Source organism: Triticum aestivum, chromosome 4B (genome assembly GCF_018294505.1).
Source record: "Triticum aestivum cultivar Chinese Spring chromosome 4B, IWGSC CS RefSeq v2.1, whole genome shotgun sequence".
Taxonomy (NCBI): domain Eukaryota; kingdom Viridiplantae; phylum Streptophyta; class Magnoliopsida; order Poales; family Poaceae; genus Triticum; species Triticum aestivum.
In genome coordinates this window covers 384,246,587-384,262,159 of record NC_057804.1, presented here as the reverse complement: position 1 = coordinate 384,262,159, position 15,573 = coordinate 384,246,587, and positions in this window count along the sequence as shown.

The window sequence follows — 15,573 nt, the reverse complement described above, 5'->3', positions numbered from 1 at the left end:
CCTATTATGTGTTATGATCCGAGAACCCCGAAGTCAAAATAATTGGGATACTTCTCGGTGATGACTTTAGTTTGAGGAGTTCATGTATTCACTATGTGCTAATGCTTTGGTCCGGTACTCTATTAAAAGAAGGCCTTAATATCCCTTAGTTTCCATTAGGACCCCGCTGCCACGAGAGGGTAGGACAAAAGATGTCATGCAAGTTCTTTTCCATAAGCACGTATGACTATATTCGGAATACATGCCTACATTACATTGATGAATTGGAGCTAGTTCTGTGTCACCCTATGTTATAACTATTACATGAGGAATCACATCCGACATAATTACCCATCACTGATCCAATGCCTACGAGCTTTTCACATATTGTGCTTTACTTATTTACCATACCGTTGTTGCTGTCGCAATTACTACAAAACTGCTGCTATTACTTTTGCTACTGTTACCGTTACTTCCATACTACTTTGCTACTAAATACTTTGCTTCAAATATTAAGTTATCCAGGCTTGGTTGAATTGACAACTCAACTGCTAATACTTGAGAATATTCTTTGGCTCCCCTTGTGTCGAATCAATAAATTTGGGTTGAATACTCTACCCTCGAAAACTGTTGCGATCCCCTATACTTGTGGGTTATCAAGACTATTTTCTGGCGCCGTTGCCAGGGGCATAGCTCTATTCTTTGAGTCACTTGGGATTTATATCTGCTGGTCACTATGAGGAACTTGAAACACGAAAGAACTAAGATTTTTCCCTCAACTACGAGGGGAGGTAAGGAACTACCATCTAGCTTTGCACTAGATTCTCCTTCTGTTTTGAGTAAGCTTGTGACACCTAAGCCTGCTACTGCTATGAATTCTGATATGTCGCATGTTATTGATGATGCCACTTCTACTATGCATGATACTTATGATGAAACAACTTCTGTGCTTGATACTACTGTGCCATTAGGTGAATTTCTTGATGAACAACTTGCTAGGGCTAGAGAGAATGAAATAATTTAAACTGATATAATTGAAGATAGTGATGATGAAGGTTCTCCCCCTAAGTATGAATTGCCTGTTGTTCCAGAGGGTTATGTTATGGATGAAGAAACTACTAGAGATATTCTTGCTTGCAATGATAGATCTGATCTTAAGAAGTTATTAGCTAAACTTAAACAGAAATCTCTAAATGCTAGAATCAAATATGACCCTACTTTTGCTACTTCACCTATCTTTGTTACTGATAAGGATTATGAATTCTCTATTGATCCTGAGTTAATTACTTTGGTTGAATCTGATCCTTTTTATGGCTATGAATCCAAAACTGTTGTGGCACATCTTACTAAGTTAAATGACATAGCTACCCTGTTGACAAATGATGAGAAATCTCGCTACTATTATATCCTTAAGATATTTCCATTCTCATTAAAGGGTGATGCTAAAACTTGGTTTAATTCTTTTGATCCTGGTTGTGTGCGTAGTCCCCAGGATATGACTTATTACTTCTCTGCTAAATATTTCCCTGCTCATAAGAAATAAGCTGCCTTGGGGGAATACACAATTTTGTGCAAATTGAAGAAGAGAGTCTCCCACAAGCTTGGGGGAGGCTTCTCCAATTACTTAATGCTTTGCCTGATCATCCTCTTAAGAAAAATGAAATACTTGATATCTTTTATAATGGACTAACCGATGCTTCCAAGGACCACTTGGATAGTTGTGCTGGTTGTGTTTTCAGCGAAATAATAGTCGATCAAGATGAATTGCTATTGAATAATATGTTGGCTAATGAAAATAATCGGACTCTTCCTGAGCCAACTCCTGAGCCAATTCCTAAACCAACTCCGAAGAAAAGGGGAGTTCTATTTCTCAGTCCAGAAGATATGCAAGAGGCAAAAAAATCTATGAAAGAGAAAGGTATTAAAGCTAAAGATGTTAAGAATTTACCTCCTGTTGAAGAAATACATGGTCTTAATATACCACCTATCGAAGAAACATATGGTCTTGATAACCCAACACAGGTAGTAAAGGTAAATTCTCTCTATAGATATGATAAGGTTGAAATCCCGTCTACTAAGTTTCCTAGCCAATGTTTAGATGAATTTGATGACTTTATGGCTAGACAAGAAAATTTCAATGCTTATGTTGGTAGAGAATTAAAGATTAATGCTTACATGATTGGACGCTTAAGTGATTATATGGCTAGAGTTAAAGGTGAACTTAAAATCATTAGTAAATATGTTTCTATGGTTACCACTCAGGCAGAACAAGTAATTAAAGCTCAAAGTGATTTGCTCGATGAATTTAATAATAAACATGATTTTGCTGTTAGAGTGGCTACTAGAACTGGTAAAATGACTCCGGAACCTTTGTATCCTGAAGGCCACCCTAAAAGAATCAAGCAAGATTCTCAGAGAAATAATTTAGATGCACCTAGTCCCTCTAAAAAGAAGAAAAAAGAAAAATGATAGGACTTTGCATGCTTCTAGTGAACCTGTTGTTGACACACCTGAGAATCCCAATGCTATTTCTATTTATGATGCTGAAACAAAATTAGGTGATGAACATGAACCTAGTGATAATGTTAATGATAATGTTCATGTTGATGCTCAACCTAGCAATAATAATGATGTAGAGATTGAACCTGATGTTGATCTTGATAACCCAGAATCAAAGAATCAATGTTATGATAAGAGAGACTGTGTTGCTAGGAAGCATGGTAAAGAAAGAGAACCATGGGTTCAGAAACCCATGCTTTTCCTTCTAAGCCATCCAAGAAAAATGATGATGAGGAGTTTGAGCGCTTTGCTGAAATGATTAGACATATCTTCTTACATATGCGCTTAACTGATATGCTTAAAGTAAATCCTTATGCTAAATACATGAAGGATATTATTACAAATAAAAGAAAGATACCGGAAGCTAAAATTTCCATGGTGCTTTCTAATTAAACTTTTAAGGGTGGAATACCTAAGAAACTGGGAGATCCAGGGGTACCAACTATACCATGCTCCATTAAAAGAAACTATGTTAAAACTGCTTTATGTGATCTTGGAGCCAGTGTTAGTGTTATGCCTCTCTCTTTATATCATAGACTTGAATTGAATAAGTTGACACCTACTGAAATATCTTTGCAAATGCCCGATAAATCAACTGCTATACCTGTCGGTATTTGTGATGATGTTCCTGTTGTGGTTGCAAATGTCACTATCTTAACGGACTTTGTTATTCTTGATATTCCCGAGGATGATAGTATGTCGATTATCCTTGGTAGACCCTTTTTGAATACCGCAGGGGCTGTTGTTGATTGCAACAAAGGCAATGTCACTTTTCATGTTAATGGTAATGAGCATACGGTACACTTTCTGAGGAAACAACCTAAAGTTCATAACATCAGTTCTATTGGAAAAATTCCAACTATTATTATTGGAGGTTTTGAATTTCCTCTTCCTACTGTCAAGAAGAAATATGGTATTCTTATTATTAGGGATGTGCATATCCCCGTTGAGGTAGCCTAGTGTTATTCGAAATTTCTCTGGTTCCATGTTATTCGGAATGAGTTTGTTAACAAGACTTGATCAACCTTGTTAGTGGATTCCTTTTGATGAGCATGACATGGATCAAGTTAGAAGGCACAAGCTTTTGTACCCTCTTTTTACTTTCTGTTATTTAGAATAAATAAAGCAAAAATAGTATTTTCTGTCTATTTTTTGAATTATCCTTGCAATAAAAAATACCGGAAAATAAAAGTTCTCCAAACGCCCTTCCAATTTAGTATGATTTTTTCTGGAATATTTGAGAATATTTGGCACTGAGAACACACAGGGGGAGCTGGCACCTGGACACGAGGGTCCAGGGCGCGCCCACCCCTACAAGGCGCGCCCCCTGCCTCATGGGCCCATGGTGGCCCCCTCCACTTATTACTGCACCCACACACTTCATCTTCCTCCCAAAAAAATCACCATCCAGCTCAAGCACGAGTTCTAGCTCAGTTTGCTGCCATTATCGATCTCCTTGCTCAAAGCTCCATTCACAAAACTGCTTTGGGGGATTGTTCCTTGGTATGTAACTCCTCCAATGGTCCAAGTAGTTTTTGTTCTAGTGCTTTATTCATTGCAAATTTTTGCTTCCTAGGTGACCCTGTTCTTAAGCTTGCATGTCAAATTTATGAGGTCCCAAGTAATTCTAATGGATGATATAGGATCTAGGCACTTGTGGGAGTAGTTGCTGTCAGTTTTGTTGAGTTTGATTCACTTTTATTTTGAGTTACTAAAAATTTCAGAAATTTTCAGTAAAAGATGAAGAAATTGTTCTTGAGGGGCTCCTTTAGCCCAGGCTCTAAGGACAAACAAGCTAAGGAGAAAGAAAAGGCCAAGTATAATCTTCCTCGCGTGGCAGAAGTACGGCCGTGTGAATGGCCTTGTGATGATTTCTTGAGAGCAGCCGGGATTTATGATGACTTTTATTCTTTGGCTGATAATGTGTGCCTCACCGACTTCCTCCACGACCAGATCGAACAGTATCTCTTACTCACGAATACTTCCGTACAAAACTTCTACTATTATCCTAAGAAATCACCTCCTTCAGTAGCTTTTCATTTATATGATGTGGCTAGGGAGATGTCATTACATGATTTTTGCGCGGTTTGCAAAATACCCTTCGAGGGCAGCTTAGAGGAACCACATCGTAAAGATGTGGATGGTTTTATTGATACTATTATTGTAGGGGAATCGAGGAAGGTTTCCGATGCAAGAATTACTAGCATACATTTTCCTATTTTACGCTACTTTGCAATATTTGCTAGTCGATGTTTAATTGGTCGCGGAAACTGTGGAAACCTTAGTGTTCCTGATATTATTATTTTGTTCCATGCTTTATTTCATGATAACTCTGTTAGTATGGGTGCTATTATTGCTAAACGATTAAGCCTGAACCGTACAAAGGGCCCCATCTCTGGAGGTATCTATGTCGCACGCCTTGCTAAACACTTCGGGATACCTATTAGGCATTATGAGAAAGAGGAAACACTGTTGCCCCCAACTTTTCTAGATTATAATAGCATGGTAGCACATGAGTTTATTATTAACAACGATGATAAGATGCTTCTATATAATTTGAGATTTAATAAGAAACACAATGAGATTATTATCTTGCATGCGCCCTATTTGTTTGATTTAACTGCAGGCCCTTATCTCATCTCATCGGAGGCCGTCTACGCGCTCCGTGGCCAGACATCTGCTCTAGAGCCTGAGCCGGAACCACCACTTGACCCTTATCGTCCATCATCTTATCAGTGGGATCCGGAGGAGATCGCGAGTCAGTGGCAGTACAATGACACTCCTCAGTACACCGGGGAGAGTAGCCGCGATCCATGGGCATAGACCAACTTGGGCCAAAAGCCTGACTTTGGGGGAGTATGTATTTCTCACCGACAATACATTCATGTTCACACACTCATTCTAGTTGTCGGTGCTCATACTTTTTCATTGTATTATACATGCTAGTTTAATTTCTTTTTCTAGCTTTCTTCTTGTGTGTTTGATAAACCTTAAGAAAAACAAAAAAAAAGTTAGTTTAATCTCCATGCTTTTAGTAGTGATTAAAAGAAAACACAAAAAGATTTCTCGTTCTTCTTTTGCTTGTTGGGAGCTTTCCCGTGTAAATAGTTTTATTTCTTTTCTTTCCTTTGGGGGTCAAGAGGAGAAGACCATAATGAAAATGTTTAGTGGCTCTAATATGCATGATTGTTGATTTAACCAAGAGCCCATATTACCTTGTCTTCTCCCTTGAATTGAATGCTTGCAGATTCCAGCTTAGTCCAATGCACGTGCACTATTATTATTATGCACACCGTTCGGTCGTGCAAGTGAAAGGCAATAATGGCGATATATGATGGACTGGTTGAGATGAGAGAAGCTGGTATGAACTTGACCTCTCTTGATTTTGTAAATATGATTAGTTCATCGCTCCCGATTCAGCCTATTATGAATAAACATGTTTGCAATGACAATTAGAGATTATAGTTGCTTATTCCATGCTTAATTAGCTAGGAGCTTATAATGGTTTACCTTGCATGTCAACATGCTATTAAAATGGTTGTGATGTGGTATGATAGGGTGGTATCCTCCTTTGAATGAATTGAGTGACTTGACTTGGCACATGTTCACACATGTAGGTGAAACAAAATCAACATAGCCTTCATGATATTTATGTTCATGGTGGATTATATCCTACTCATGCTTGCACTCGGTGTTGATTAATTTTAATGCATGTTCATGACTGTTGTCGCTCTCTCAGTTGGTCGCTTCCTAGTCTCTTTCTAGCCTCACCTGTACTAAGTAGGAATACTGCTTGTGCATCCAAATTCCATAAACCCCAAAGTTATTCTATATGAGTCCACCATACCTTCCTATATGCGGTATTTACCTGCGGTTCCAAGTAAATTTGTATGTGCCAAACTCCAAACCTTCAAATGAAATTCTGTTTTGTATGCTCGAGCAGCTCATGTATCAACTAGGGTTGTCTGTATCTTCCATGCTAGGTGGGTTATTCTCAAGAGGAGTGGACTCCGGTCCTCATTCACGAGAAAATGGCTGGTAACCGGGATGCCCAGTCCCATGCTCAAATCACATCAAAATAATTAAACAAAACTCCCCCAGGATTGTTGTTAGTTGGAGGCACCCGTTTTTTTGGGCAAGCCATGGATTGATGCTTGTTGGTGGTGGGGGAGTATAAAATTTACCATTCTGTTTGGGAACCGCCTATAATGTGTGTAGCATGGAAGATATCGAGATCTCATAGTTGTTATGTTGACAGTGAAAGTATACCGCTCAAAATGTTATTCATCTCTATTTCAAAATCGAGCTCTAGCACCTTTACAAATCCCTGCTTCCCTCTGTGAAGGGCCTATCTATTACTTTTATGTTGAGTCATCACCCTCTTATTAAAAAGCACCTGCTGGAGAGCAACGCTGTCATTTGCATGCATTACTATCAGTTTATATTGGGTATGACTATGACTAGATCTCTTTTACCATGAATTACAATGTTTAGTCAGTCCTTGATCTTTAAAGGTGCTCTGCATTTATGTTTTGCGGTCTCAGAAAGGGCTAGCGAGATACCATCTTGTTATATCATATTATGATTGTTTTGAGAAAGTGTTCTCATCCAAGTTTTATTATTATTGCTCGCTAGTTGATTATGCCATTGATATGAGTAAACATGAGACCTAAGTGTTATTGTGAATATGGTTAGTTTATAATCTTTGCTGAAAACTTGAATGTTGGCTTTACATATTTGCAACAACAAGAGCAAACAGAGTTTGTAAAATTATTTCTTTATCACTTTCAGTTTATCAACTGAATTGCTTGAGGACAAGCAAAGGTTTAAGCTTGGGGGAGTTGATACGTCTCCGTCGTATCCCCTTTTCCAAAACACTTTTGCCCTTGTTTTGGACTCTAACTTGCATGATTTGAATGAAACTAACCCGGATTGATGATGTTTTTAGCAGAACTGCCATGGTGTTACTTTTGTGCAGAAATAAAAGTTCTCGGAATGACCTGAAAATCCACGGAGCAACTTTTCAGAATTAATAAAAAATGCTAGCGAAAGAATTAGCGTCAGGGGGCCCACACCCTGTCCACGAGGGTGGGGGGCGCGCCCCCTCCCCTAGGGCACACCCCCTACCTCGTGGGCCCCCTGGACGTCCACCGACCTCAACTCCAACTCCATATATTTGCTTTCGCGGAGAAAAAACCCAGAGAAAAAGTTTCATCGCGTTTTACGATACGGAGCCGCCGTCAAGCCCTAATCTCTCTCGGGAGGGCTGACCTAGAGTCCGTTCGAGGCTTCAGAGAGCGGGATTCGCTGTTGTCATCATCATCAACCATCCTCCATCACCAATTTCATGATGCTCACCACCGTGCGTGAGTAATTCCATCGTAGGCTTGCTGGACAGTGATGGGTTGGATGAGATTTACCATGTAATCAAGTTAGTTTTGTTAGGTTTTGATCCCTAGTATCCACTATGTTCTGAGATTGATGTTGCTATGAGTTTGCTATGCTTAATGCTTGTCACTAGGGCCCGACTGCCATGATTTCAGATCTGAACCTATTATGTTTTCATGAATATATGTGATTTCTTGATCCTATCTTGCAAGTCTATGGTCACCTATTATGTGTTATGATCCGACAACCCCGAAGTGACAATAATCGGGATACTTCTCGGTGATGACCGTAGTTTGAGGAGTTCATGTATTCACTATGTGCTAATGCTTTGGTCCGGTACTCTATTAAAAGGAGGCCTTAATATCCCTTAGTTTCCATTAGGACCCCGCTGCCACGGGAGGGTAGGACAAAAGATGTCATGCAAGTTCTTTTCCATAAGCACGTATGACTATATTCAGAATACATACCTACATTACATTGATGAACTGGAGCTAGTTCTGTGTCACCCTATGTTATAACTATTACATGAGGAATCGCATCCGACATAATTATCCATCACTGATCCAATGCCTACGAGCTTTTCACCTATTGTGCTTTACTTATTTACCTTACCGTTGCTGCTGTTGCAATTACTACAAAACTGCTGCTGTAACTTTTGCTACTGTTACCGTTACTTCCATACTACTTTTCTACTAAATACTTTGCTGCAGATATTAAGTTATCCAAGTGTGGTTGAATTGACAACTCAAATGCTAATACTTGAGAATATTCTTTGGCTCCCCTTGTGTCGAATCAATAAATTTGGGTTGAATACTCTACCCTCAAAAATTGTTGCGATCCCCTATACTTGTGGGTTATCAGTGCTTGAAGTAGTTTCCGCCTCACGAGGCGCGTGTCTCTCATTACCTGTCGAGGAGGAACTACAAAAATTTGTTAGTAGATACAAGCCCTATTCACAGGCGCCTCTGGCCACGACCCAACGCCTCGTATCGCGGTACCCGAGGGGCACGGATTGAGAGAGGTGCACCAGCTTGCAGCTCGAACAAGGGTGCCTTGCGAAAAATAGACAAGAGATGCTCACGAGGGCACGAGGGCACTTGTCCAGCCCCCTCGCGAGGGACGCGAGAGAGGGTACAAGTTAAACAAAGAACCAAAGTAAGAAACAGAGGCAGAAGTCGATGGAACAAGATCAGCAAGCAACACCAGAAAGCAAATTTCGATTAAAAAGGGGCGAGCCAACTATGGAAAGCAAATGAAAAGCCGCATCTGGCACCTAGTCTAGTCTTCTTGTCTTCTCACCAGCGCGGAGCTAAGTGCCGCCACTAGGACGTGGGAGGGAGCCCTAGAGGCCCGAGGGCGGCACTCCTGAGACTCCGGGGCATGTACAGCCCCACTCATTATTATGTGAGAGTGTCACGAGCGGAGACCTTCACAGGCACTGGGCCTTCTTCACAGGCGTTGGGCCTTTCTTCATGGGTAGAACTTCCGGAGGCGCTGGATTTTCCAAGTGTTCTGGATGGGTACCCCATCCTGCGTCTCCAGGTGCGCGGCGCCAGGCCTGGAGACGTGGACGACCTTGAAAGGGCCCTCCCACATTGGTGAGAGCTTATGCATCCCTTCCCTGGAGAGCACCCGCCTCAGGACGAGGTCACCCACCTCGAGCGTCCCGGGGCGGACGTTGCGATAGTGATAACGTCGCATCGCCTGCTGGTATCTTGCCGCTTGTAGCATGGCTTCTCGGCGGCGTTCCTCCCCCAACACGAGGTCCATCCCCCGCATGGCGTCCTGCTGCACCTCATCAAACGTCACGACCTGCGCAGAGTGAAGCCTGACCTCATGAGGGAGAACCGCCTCTGCTCCATAGACAAGGAAGAATGGGGTCTCGCCCATTGGCTTGGTGATGGTGGTGCGGATGGACCATAGCACAGACTGGAGCTCGTCATGCCAGCCCCTGCCGCAGGCCTCGAGCCTCTTCTTGAAGGTCCTGGTCTTGAGGGCTCTTAGGACCTTTGTGCTGGCCCGTTCGGCCTAGCCATTGCTCCGGGTGTGCGCCACCAAGTGTAGCAGATCTGCGTTCCAAGTTTAGCACAATACGTCTTGAAGAGATCGCTAGTGAACTGCGAGCCGTTGTCGGTGATGATGCGGTTGGGGACCCCAAAACGGCTCACGAGACCTTTGATGAACTTGACCGCGAAGCCCGCCGGGATGGTGCGGACGGCTTCTACCTCCGCCCACTTGGTGAACTTGTCGATGGCGACGTAGAGGTAGTGGTAGCCCCCGGGAGCTCGAGCAAACGGGCCCAAGATATCTAGCCCCTAGACCACGAATGGCCACGAGAGTGGGATGGTCTGGAGTCCTTGAGTCGACTGATGGATCTGTTTGGCATGGAATTAGCAGGCCTCACAGGACTTCACCAGCTCAGCCGCGTCGTTGAGCACCATAGGCCAGTAGAATCCGCTGCGAAACGCCTTGCCGACGAGGGTCCGTGACAATGAGTGTTGCCCGCTGAGGGAGTTCCGGACTAGGGGTGTCCGGATAGCCGAACTATCATCATCGGCCGGACTCCAAGACTATGAAGATACAAGATTGAAGACTTTGTCCCGTGTCCGGATGGGACTTTCCTTGGCGTGGAAGGCAAGCTTGGCGATACGGATATGTAGATCTCCTACCATTGTAACTGACTTTGTGTAACCCTAGCCCTCTCCGGTGTCTATATAAACCCGATGGCCTTAGTCCATAGGACGGACAACAATCATACCATAGGCTAGCTTCTAGGATTTAGCCTCCTTGATCTCGTGGTAGATCCACTCTTGTAACACACATCATCAATATTAATCAAGCAGGACGTAGGGTTTTACCTCCATCAAGAGGGCCCGAACCTGGGTAAAACATCGTGTCCCTTGTCTCCTGTTACCATCCGCCTAGACGCACAGTTCGGGACCCCCTACCCGAGATCCGCCGGTTTTGACACCGACATTGGTGCTTTCATTGAGAGTTCCTCTGGGTCGTCACCGATAGGCTCGATGGCTTCTTCGACCATCATCAACGACACAGTCCAGGGTGAGACCTTTCTCCTCGGACAGATCTTCGTATTCGGCGGCTTTGCACTGCGGGCCAATTAGCTTGGCCATCTGGAGCAGATCGAAAGCTACGCCCTCGGCTGTCAGGTCAGATTTGGAAGTTTGAACTTCACGGCTGACATCCGCGGGGACTTGATCCTCGATGGATTCGAGCCACAGCCGAGCGTGCCGCACTGTCACGACGAGCATGATTTAGCTCTGCAGACGGACAGTACCCTGGAGGCCGCACTCGAACCCGCTCCGATCTTCAATTCGGAGCCGGCTGCGCAGATAGAGGACGGATGGCTAGACACCGCCTCGGGAGCTGCAACCTCTACAGCGATAGAGCCGAACACTGACCTTGTCCCTCATAAGGCTCGTGACTCCAAGGTGCCGGACTCCTTGCCGGACTCCGAACCTCCCGCGCCCCTCCGATCGAATCCGATTGGGCGCCGATCATGGAGTTCACCGCAGCGGACATCTTTCAACACTCACCTTTTGGTGACATCTTGAGTTCGCTAAAATATCTCTCGTTATCAGGAGAGCCCTAGCCGGACTGCGGCCAGGACGGTTGGGATGCGGACGACGAAGAAATTCAAAGCCCACCCACCACTCACTTGGTAGCCGTTGTCGATGATCTAACCGACATGCTAAACTATGACTACGAAGACATCGACGGTATGGACGACGATGCCGGAGACGACCAAGAACCAGTGCCTACCGGGCACGGGAAAGCCACCCCAATTCATGACGTATACATGGTGGATACACCAAAAGGAAGCAATAATGAGGAAAAATGGGACGTGGCGAAGGACAACTCCCCCAACAAACAACCAAAGCGGCGACGCAAGCGCCGCCCAAAGACCTGCATCGATATAAACAGCACCCATAAGGACCCGACCCTAGAGCAGGGCGAAGTAGTGGACGACGCACATGTCAACAAGCAGCCAGCCGGACATGAACTGGACAAGCAACCCATCCCCGGCGAAGACGATCTCACATCACCAGAGCATATGAATCTTCATAAAAGGCTCGTCGCCACCGCAAGAAGTTTGAAGAAGCAAAAGCGAAAGCTCAAAACAGCGGAGGACGCACTCAGAATGAGATGGAGCAAAGTACTCAACAGCGCAGATAAACATGGCGCTAGTCACCAGACAAAGAGCTACCCGGAGCGCAAGCTGTTGCCCGAATTTGACGAGGAGGCCTTAGAGCCCCCGCAGTCAAAAAAGAAAGAAGCCGCCTGGCCAGATAGACGACCAGATGACAGGCCAAGAGCAACAAGGGGCGCCACACACAAGCCAGCACACGATCAGCATAAAGATCCTCGGAAAAAGGACGACCCAGTCAGATCTATTTATGGGCCAAAAAAGAAGACTCCAGGAAGCAACATAACCCGCCGAGCATTCAAAGACAACGGCACACCCAAATAAAGGGGCGCCGCACACCCACTATGTTTCACCGACGAGGTACTGGATCATGGATTTCCAGCGGGATTCAAACCCGTAAACATAGAAGCATATGACGGAACAACAGACCCCGGAGTCTGGATTGAGGATTACATCCTACACATACATATGGCCAGAGGAGACGATCTCCATGCCATAAAATACCTACCCCTCAAGCTCAAAGGGCCAGCTCGGCATTGGCTTAAAAGCCTCCCAGAAAATACCATTGGAAGTTGGGAAGAGCTTGAGGATGTGTTTCGAGCAAACTTTCAGGGGACCTATGTCCGCCCTCCAGATGCAGACGATTTAAGTCACATAACTCAACAACCCGGAGAGTCAGCACGCAAATTCTGGAACAGGTTCCTCACTAAAAAGAACCAAATAGTAGACTATCCGGACGCTGAAGCCTTAGCAGCCTTTAAACACAACGTCCGAGATGAATGGCTTGCCAGACACCTCGGCCAGGAAAAACCAAGAACAATGGCTGCACTAACAAGCCTCATGACCCGCTTTTGCGCGGGGGAAGACAACTGGCTGGCTAGATGCAGCACCAGCGACCCGAGTACATCCGAAGTTAGGGATGGAAATGGGAAATCACGACGCAGAAAAGATCAGCGCCGGAATAAGGAAAATGGCCCGAATAGTACGGCGGTCAACGCCGGATTCAAAAGCTCTCGGCCGAACAACAAAACACTGCCCCTCAAGGACAACAGTGACGAGCTATCCAACCTAAATAAGATTCTGGATAGACTATGTCAAATACATGGTACCTCCGGGAAGCCTGCAAACCATACCCACAGAGATTGTTGGGTCTTCAAACAGTCCGGTCGACTTAACGCCGAACACAAGGGGCTCGACGCACCAAGCGAAAGTGACGAAACCCAAAAGCAGCACTCAGGAAAACAGAAGACTTTCCCACTAGAAGTCAAAATAGTGAACTCACTTCATGTGATAACACGAAAAGACAGCGCGGCACCTGCAATACCAGGACACCGCCCACAGAATGGGGATAGACCCTACCAAAATCCGCCGTAGCAGCACTTCCTTCAAAGGAGTGACGCCAGGCCTTTAAGCCAATTATACAGGCTCTGTACCACCAGAGGTTGTGTTCGGTTCATCCGACAACCTCCGTCGCGAAAATCTCACTCTCCATCGCCCCATTCGCACAGTAGCCCTTAAGCACTATCGGGGCGCGCAGCTATCGCCAGCCCTAATGCAATACCACATTACGCGTTTTTTATGCTTAAGAATGCTCGGTCAACGTGGCATAATTTCATTAAAAAGTAACTCCGGGTGTTCCTCGACCACGGAGAACGTGAGACTTCTTCAACAGCCACACACTAATCAGACCTTGCAGGTCATAGCCCCTAAAAACAGGTCATTCAGACCTCGGACATGGTTAGGCGAGTCCGGTGTAACTAAACAAGGGGCTTCCCAGCCGCATACCCCCTTTATAAGGGGCTGCGTGTATAAATGATGAGAGCCAATAAAGCTCAATTTTCTTCCTTTTATTCTATTTTCATACAACCTCTGCACGATATTTCTTTAAAATTAAGTCCTTCCCTTTTACAGATGAAGCACGTGCTACACCCGTCCAGGATACAGCACAACGGAGACACAGGCGCAGACGTGCAGCAGGGACCCATTGCAAGGATTCTTTTCAGATTAAGACCCTGCGTCAACCTTTCTTACTGTCTCTTGTTGATACACATCCCCCGGTTTCCTACCATAACCGAGGAGGAGGCTGGCGTTTTGGCATCGGCCGCGTTAGAAGTTCCCGCCTGAACCTGGACACTAGGGGCTTAGGGCATTGTTCTGCCCGGTATCATAAAGACCGAACACCTCAGGGAGTGTTCAGCGTCTCGAGTTAGGCCTTATATGCATCAGCTCCGAATCATGTCTTTGGTTGGGTTTGCCCGGCTCCTGTGTTTTGCTGCCTTACGTTCCGTATCATCGGCTAACGCGGCACCAGGAGAACTACTGCGATTGTGCCCCGGTTCGGCCGGGCGAGCACCTCAGTAGAGAAAGCCGAAAACTGACTGTCATGATATAGCGAGAGACTGGTCAACCACTCGATCGACCATTGGAATGTTTAGAATTCCTCCGCTTTGATGAAGGACCCCTTCCCGGTCAGGCACATACGCGCCCCGAAGTTTGAGAGGAGCGGTGCCGCTAGGGGCTATATAGTAGCCCCACATTCGAGCTCCTATGGCTAAGTGAAAGTGATAAAGCATTATAGTCCGGTTGCCTAGTTTGCTACGCTATCACCTCCCTGAAAGGACCAAGACGTTGGATTAAGTGTGAAAAAGTGCTTTTCTTTTTTGCAAACACCCCCGCACCATGTGCATGGGGGCTGAAGCCAAAGACTGCAACTTTCAGGTTATTCATAGATATATAGCCGCACAGGAGATAGTTCAATACTTGAACACACAAGTATAAAAAGTTATTGCATTATCAACATGATCTCAGAAATCATACATGTCATTCAAACATAACATCTTTCGAGCACTGCGACTCTATTATACTAGCGCCCTGCAAGACTTCCTCAAAATAGTGCTCGGTGGGGAATCGGCTTTTGTCCGAACCCCAGGATGCAACAGCGGTGGCATCCATTTCCGCCCAGTATGTCTTACCACGGGCGAGAGCCATCCGTGCACCTTCTATGCATACCGACCGCTTCATCGCCCCAATACGCGGCACCGCCCCAAGGAATTGCTGCAACAAGCCAAAATAACTATTCGGCTTGGGCCTTTTCGGCCACAGATGAGCGACCACATCCGTCATGGCAAGTCCGGACAATCTATTCAGCTCAGCCCACTCAACCAACCGATCACTCAACGGAAGTGGACGCTCCGGACTATGGAATTGAGACCAGAAAAGCTCTTCCATTTCATGATCCTCCTGGCTTCGAAAGTGCACGACTGCGTCCGCCGCACTCGCCGCCAAGTCCAGATAAGGATCCTCCGCACCGTACAATCGGCCCAGCTGAGCATACTTCGGATCTGTGAACTTCCTACGCAGCATAAAGGGCTTTCCAGCCACAATGTCTCCAACCTGACGCAGTTCCTCCTTCATAGCCCGCATCGCACTACGGGCATCCTTGGCTTCGGCGTCGGCCTTCTTCGGGTCCTCTTGCTCCGCTC